Consider the following 7,300-nt stretch of genomic DNA (forward strand, 5'->3'; position numbering starts at 1 on the left):
GGAACTCAGTGCCGAACCCCCTAGATTGTTGTAGCGTCTGCGCAAAGGCCTGGTACTTCCTGATGGCGGCATCGCTCACGCTCCGCCTCGCATACTTCATCGACTCCTCGAAGTGAGCCGCCTTTATCTCAGCCACCTCGTGTTCCAGCCCGCCGTCCACCTCCATGGTGTCTTTCCCCATCCTCCGCCTCTCTATGTCCTTCTCAATGTCCTCCCTGATGGCGTACTTGCACGCCCTCTGGCAGATCTCTGTGATGTCGGCGCCGCTGAAGCCGGAGGTGAACCTTGCGAGCGCTCCGAGGTCGACGTCCTTGGCCACTGGAGACTTCCTGAGGCAGGCCTTGAAGATCTGGTGCCGCGAGGCCTCGTCCGACAAGGGGATGTAGATGAGCTGGTCCAGGCGGCCGGGACGGAGCAACGCCGAGTCAATAATGTCGGGCCTATTGGTGGCGCCGATGATGAAGACCGTCTTTTTGGCGTTCATTCCATCCATCTCGGTGAGCAGCTGGTTCAGGACCCTGTCCGCCGCGCCGCCGGCGTCACCCACTCTGCCGCCCCTTTGGGTAGCGATGGAGTCGAGCTCGTCGAAGAACAGCAAGCACGGCGCAGACTGACGTGCCTTGTCGAAGATCTCGCGCACGTTGGCCTCGCTCTCGCCGAACCACATGGTGAGAAGCTCTGGCCCCTTGATGCTGATGAAGTTGGCCTGGCACTCGTTGGCGATAGCCTTCGCCAGCAAGGTCTTGCCGCAGCCTGGTGGCCCGTAGAACAGGACGCCCTTGGACGGCGACATGCCGAACTTCTCGAATTTCTTCGGGTGCTCGACCGGGTACTGGACGGTCTCTTGCAGCTCCCTCTTGACGCCGTCGAGGCCGCCGATATCGGTCCAGCTGACGTTCGGCACCTCCACAACGGTCTCACGTAGCGCAGACGGGTTTGTGCCGACGAGAGCCGTCTTAAGGTGGTCATTGGTGACGGCCATGGAGTTCAAGATCTCGGCGTCGATGGTGTCGTCCTCTAGGTCGATGACGTCCATCTTCTCCCTGATGCATTGCAGCGCCGCCTCGGTGCAGAGCGCGGCCAAGTCGGCGCCGACATAGCCGTGCGTATCCTTGGCAACCACCTCAAGGTTGACGTCCTCGTCCAGCTTCATGTTTTTGGTGTGGATGCGGAGCACTTCGAGACGCCCGACCTCGTCTGGCACGCCGACGTCGATCTCGCGATCGAACCTCCCAAAGCGCCTCAAGGCAGGGTCGATGCTATTGGGACGGTTCGTGGCGCCCATGACGATGACGTGCGCGCGAGCCTTCATGCCGTCCATCAGAGTCAGTAGCTGGGAGACGATGCGCCTCTCGACCTCGCCGTGAGTCTTCTCCCTGTTCGCAGCAATGGAGTCGATCTCGTCAATGAAGATGATGGAGGGCGCGTTCTTCTCGGCCTCCTCGAAGGCCTTCCTCAGGTTGCGCTCGCTCTCTCCGGCCATCTTGGACATTATCTCCGGGCCGTTGATGAGGAAGAAGAAGGCCCCGGTCTCGTTGGCGACCGCACGGGTGATCAGCGTCTTGCCGGACCCGGGAGGGCCATACAGGAGGATGCCCTTGGGCGGCTTGACGCCAATGCTCTCGAAGATCTGCGGATGCCTGAGTGGCAGCTCGACGAGCTCCCTGATCAGAGTCAGCGGTTTCCCCATGCCACCCACGTCGTCGTAGCCAATGTCGTCAAGCCTCTCCTCGTCCTCCCGCTTTACCGGCTCGCCCTCGCAGAAGATCTCCGTGTCGGGCGCCACGATGCAGTAGTCCACCGCGGGGTCGATCTCCATGACCTTGAACTCGACGCTCCGCATGCCGCCACGCACCAGGAAGAGGTCGCCCTTGTGGAGCGGGCGGTAGGCGTCCACGAAGTAGGGCTTGAGGTAGACGTCAAAGAGGTTCCCCGCGATGCCCTCGACGGTGTCGTCCAAGGGAAGGATGTGCACACGCCTGCCGAACTTGGCGTCGTGGCACAGGTGCACGGACACGACGTCGGCGATGCGCACGCGCAGGTTGGAGCGGGCCACCTTGTTGATCCTGAGCTTGTGCCCCTCTCAGGTGTCGTCGGGCAGTGCCATGCAGACCGTGTTGTGGCGGCGCTTGCCCTTGAGCAGCACCATGTCGCCTTTGAATATGGAGAGCTTCTCCATGGTGGTCGGGTGGAGGGTGCACACGGAGTTGTCGTCGTTGGTGGCGGCCTCCTCCACCACCAGCCGGTTCGCCGCCTTCGACGCCATCGCGTTCAACTCTCGTTGGTCGACTTGCTGCGTCTCTCGTGTATTGCTCCTCTCGTTGGATGTGGAGGGCTAGTTTGCGTTCGTGTTGCGGTGAAGAGGGTACCTGGGGGTCAGCCCTCCTTTTGAAGGCCCGTCCTGAAGAAATCGACTCGGGTTGGAAGGCCCGTACGTTCCGAGTCGAGATCGTTCGCCTCATATTCGTCCACGTGTAGCTGCAAAGTAACGCTGAGACCATCAGCCTTCACCGGTTCACCCGTTGGGCCCGTCCCTGGCGGCGACCGGAGTTTCTTCTTTTCTTCTCCCTCTGCCAAATTGATGTGAGCTTTTGTGTCCTCAGTTCATCTCCGCCTGAGTCCAGGATGGTGTCCACTGCAATGTACGGCCGGAGGCGCCAGCGACCTCAGGCGCCCTTCACTCGGCGGTGACCGACGCTTATTCTTCATCTCCCTCCATCAACATTATGTGTGTTCATGTCCTTCATGTTCTCTCCCAATCGGTCTGTTTTTATTTTTCTGCCTAAATGCTATCTACACATTTACGTGTTGCGGCAGTGGGAAGATGGAGCCTGGCCGAGGGGGAAGATAGATGAAGTATGCTGCTAAAGTGGTTCCCCCACTGTAAGATCCGTTATCCCCCTTTTGATTCTCATCCCCAATTTCATTCCGCGCGGTTCGTGTTTGTCATACTGGATTTCATTTTTTCTAACTAAAGGAGTGTGCCGTACTGGATGATGTTAAGTATATATGTTGTGTTTGTCTTGTATAGGCCCAGGCCCATAGTCTAGAGTGAAGTATGTTGTGTTTGTCTTGTACAGGCCCAGGCCCATAGTCTAGAGTGAAGTATATTGTGTTTGTCTTGTACATGCCCAGGCCCATAGTCTAGAGTGAGGCCCAGGCCCATGTAACCTTGTATATCTCTCTCTCCTCCTCAATACAGAAAACTGTTCGGTCATTCTCTCTTCCTCACGTTTTCTAACATGGTATCAGACCAGGACCAAACCCTAGTCCCTCTTCCAGCCGCCACCCATGAAATCGCCGCCGGTGAGGTGATTCAGGCGGATCTGTCTGGTGAGGAGACATCCACATCGCTGCCCCATCCCATCTTCGTCATCAACCTGTAGGAGCTGCTCTCCAGCAGCTCCTCTGTGTGTCCTCATAGCTACTCTGTGAGAATACTTCCCCTGCTCTCCAGCAGCCATCTCCAGCAAGCTCTTGGTGCCTTCCCTGCTCTACAGCAAGCTCCAGGCGTTCCCCCTCCTATCTAGCAAGATCCAGCAAGCTCCTCCTTCTATCCAGTGAGATCCAGCAAGCAGCAGCCAGCCTAGTGGGTTGTTGCTCCTGTTTGTGGCTGTCTGCTGCTCATCTCTTGTTGATGCCTGCAGCTGCTATCAAATTGGGTGTTTCCAGCTGCTGGCCGCTCACCACTATGGCAAGAAATGATTTTGGATTTGGTTCTTTGATCATAGATATCAAGCTTGATTGTTCAAACTACAGGGAATGGGCATTTTCTGCCCGGACTATCTTGAGGACGGCCGGTTTTGTTTCTCATCTGACAGATGATCCACCTAGTCCAAATGATGATGCAACAAGGAAGTCTTGGCAAAAGATCGATGATCGTGTGATGGGAGTTTTAATTCTGGGTGTTGAACCCTCACTCCGAATGAGTCTTGAGCATCACACTTCAGCTAAAGAGATATGGAAGTACTTTGAGCAGCGCTACCTTCAGCCCAACAGTGCACTTCATTTCTCCTTGTTGCAGAATTTACACAACACTCGGCAGCCAGAAGACATGTCCATAGAAGAGTACTATGGAGCTTTCACTCGCATCACTGGGCAGCTAGGTTCCATGGTTCCAAAGGGTAATTCTGGTTGTGAGTCATGTGCAGCGAAGGAAAAGTACGACCATCAGACTCTCATGTTTCAGTTTGTGATGGGTCTCAAGCCAGATTTTGAGAACATTCGCACTCAATTGCTTGGTCGTACGACTCCTCCCACCTTGACAGAGGCACTTGCTAGCTTGATCGTTGAGGAGACTCGTCTCCGTTCTCTTGGGACTACTTCTGCGCAGACTCTACACACTAGTGTTCTGGCTTTTCCTCAGCGGCCAGGTGCCTCCAAGGCCACACCTTCAGCTGTCATCTTCTCGTTCTGCAAGAAGGCAGGACACCATAGAGATGGTTGTTTCAAGCTTCATCCAGAGCTGTTAGCTGAGTTTCAGGCTAGACGGGCCCTCAATCAGCAGCGTCGTGCACCCCAGGCTCCTTATCAGCAGCAAGCGAGGGGTGCTTTTGCATCTGTTCTCTCTCAGCCCATCGTTGCTGCAACCCAGCCTTGGGTTCTGGACTCTGGAGCTTCTTTCCATGTGACCTCTGATCGCTCTCAGCTTGTGTCTTGCCAGCCAGTGCGGGATGGTGCCTCTGTTCAGACTGCTGATGGTACACCTTGTTCTATTACTCATCAGGGTTCTCTTTGCACATCCAAGTTTTCTGTTCCTGCCATCTCCTTTGCTCCAGAGCTGTCCATGAATCTTATGTCTGTTGGCCAGCTTGCTGATATGAACTACTTTGTTGGTTTTGATGACTCATTTTGTTATGTGCAGGACCGTCAGAGCAAGAGGGTCATTGGAACTGGCCATCGCCGTAGAGGATCCACATCCCTCTACATCCTTGACACCTTACACCTTCCTTCAGCTTCCACCACATCCGCATTCCGGATGGTTGCATCAACATCAAGATCCACTTCGTCGTTTTCTTTTGCCCAGTGGCACCATCGCTTAGGTCACTTGTGTGGTTCTCGTTTATCTACACTTGTTCGACAAGGTGTTTTGGGTCATGTTTCCATAGATGTTGGTTTTCACTGTAAGGGTTGTAAGCTAGGAAACAAATACAGCTTCCATACTCTTCCAGCACTACTCATTCTAGTCATCCTTTTGATTTAGTGCACTCTGATGTATGGGGTCCTTCCCCATTTGTTTCAAAAGGTGGCCACAAACATTATGTCATATTTGTTGATGATCACTCTCGACATACTTGGGTCTATTTTATGAAGCATCATTCTGAGTTGTTTACTATATATAAGGCTTTTGTACATATGGTCCATACTCAGTTTTCCAGTGTTGTTCATGTTTTTCGTTCTGACTCCGGGGGGAGTATCTATCTACTGCTTTTCGCGAGTTTCTCTCATCTGAGGGTACTCTCCCTCAGCTTTCATGCCCTGGCGCCCATGCTCAGAATGGCGTTGATGAGCGTAAGCATCGCCATATTGTTGAGACAGCTCGTACCCTTCTGATTTCTTCCTTTGTCCCCACTCATTTTTGGGGTGAAGCTATCTCAACTGCTGTTTATCTTATCAATCTCCAACCTTCTACTCGCCTTGAGGGCAAGTGTCCTGGTGAGGTTTTGTTTGGTTCTCCTCCCACGTATGACCACCTCCGTGTCTTTGGTTGTACTTGTTATGTTCTTTTAGCACCTCGTGAGCGTACCAAGTTGACTGCTCAGTCTGCTGAGTGTGTCTTCCTTGGATATAGTCTTGAACATAAGGGCTACCGTTGCTATGATTCTTCTGCTCGCCGCATTCGCTTTTCTCGCGATGTCACTTTTGTTGAGGATCAACCCTTCTTCTATTCCCCTTCCACTAAACCATCATCCTCAACTTCTTTAGAGTCTACCTCGTTTCTTTCACTTCCACCTATCTTTTTAGATGAGTCCATAGCTGAACAACCTTCCTCTGTCCTAACATCAAAACCATCTCCACCACATGTTTCATCTCCTTCCTCACCAGCTCCTTTCTCTCTTCCACTAGCTCCACCTCTAGATAGTCTTCCTTTCCATTACACTCGTCGTTATTCTACTCCTCCAGCCAGTACTTTCCATTACACTCGTCGTTCTAAAGTTCCATGTGACACGCAGTCATCTATGCCTTTGTCTTCTACTCCTCCAGCCAGTACTACTGATCCTTGCACTGACGGCTCTTCTCTAGCAACGCGATACAAGGACTTGTATGCAGGGGTTGTTTCTGAGCCTAGTACCTATCAGGAGGTAGTAGTGTCACCTGAGTGGCAACTGGCTATGTCTGAGGAGCTTGCAGCCTTAGAGCGTACTGGTACATGGGATTTGGTACCATTACCTCCTCGTTCAGTCCCTATCACTTGCAAATGGGTGTATAAGGTTAAAACCAAGTCAAATGGTTCTGTGGAACTCTACAAGGCTCGCCTTGTTGCAAGAGGTTTTCAGCAGTCTCATGGGAAAGATTATGATGAGACGTTTGCTCCTGTTGCTCACATGACTTCAGTTCGAACTCTAATTGCTGTGGCTGCTACTCGGTCATGGAAAATTTACCACATGGATGTGAAGAATGCCTTCCTTCATGGTGATTTACATGAGGAGGTTTATATGCAGCCACCTCCAGGTATCAAGGTTCCATTAGGTCATGTTTGTCATCTTTGAAAGGCTCTTTATGGGCTTAAGCAAGCCCCTCGTGTCTGGTTTGAGCGGTTCAGTTCTGTGATTCAAGCTGCCGGTTTTTCTCCTAGCGAACATGACCCTGCACTCTTCATTCATACATCTAATCATGGCCGTACATTGCTTCTACTTTATGTAGATGACATGTTGATCACTGGAGATGATGTTGGGTATATTGATTTTGTTAAGAAAAAATTGAGTGAACAATTCAAGATGTCAGATTTGGGGTCTCTCAGCTATTTTCTCGGGATTGAGGTTGAGCACACCAATGATGGTTACTATATCTCCCAGCCACTCAGGATTTGATTCTTCGCTCAGGTCTCACTGACACGCATTGCTGCTACACCTATGGAGCTTCATCTGCAGTTGCGTCCTACTGATGGCACTCCTCTTGAGGATCCCTCTCGCTACCGTCACATTGTCGGCAGTCTAGTGTACCTCACAGTGACCAGACCTGACATCGCACATGCAGTCCATATTCTCAGTCAATTTGTCTGTGCTCCCACCTCAGTTCATCATGGTCACCTATTCCGAGTCCTTAGGTATTTAAGGGGAACTACATCTCGCCGCTTGTT

The 7,300-nt window shown here is 52.4% G+C and overlaps 1 pseudogene; it reads right to left on the reverse strand.

Moving 5' to 3' along the window:
- The window catches only part of LOC119279454, a 10,230-nt pseudogene extending 3,952 nt beyond the window's left edge, over positions 1 to 6,278 (reverse strand).
- Positions 6,279 to 7,300: the final 1,022 nt, after the last annotated feature.

This window comes from Triticum dicoccoides, chromosome 3B, assembly GCF_002162155.2.
Source record: "Triticum dicoccoides isolate Atlit2015 ecotype Zavitan chromosome 3B, WEW_v2.0, whole genome shotgun sequence".
Taxonomy (NCBI): Eukaryota; Viridiplantae; Streptophyta; class Magnoliopsida; order Poales; family Poaceae; genus Triticum; species Triticum dicoccoides.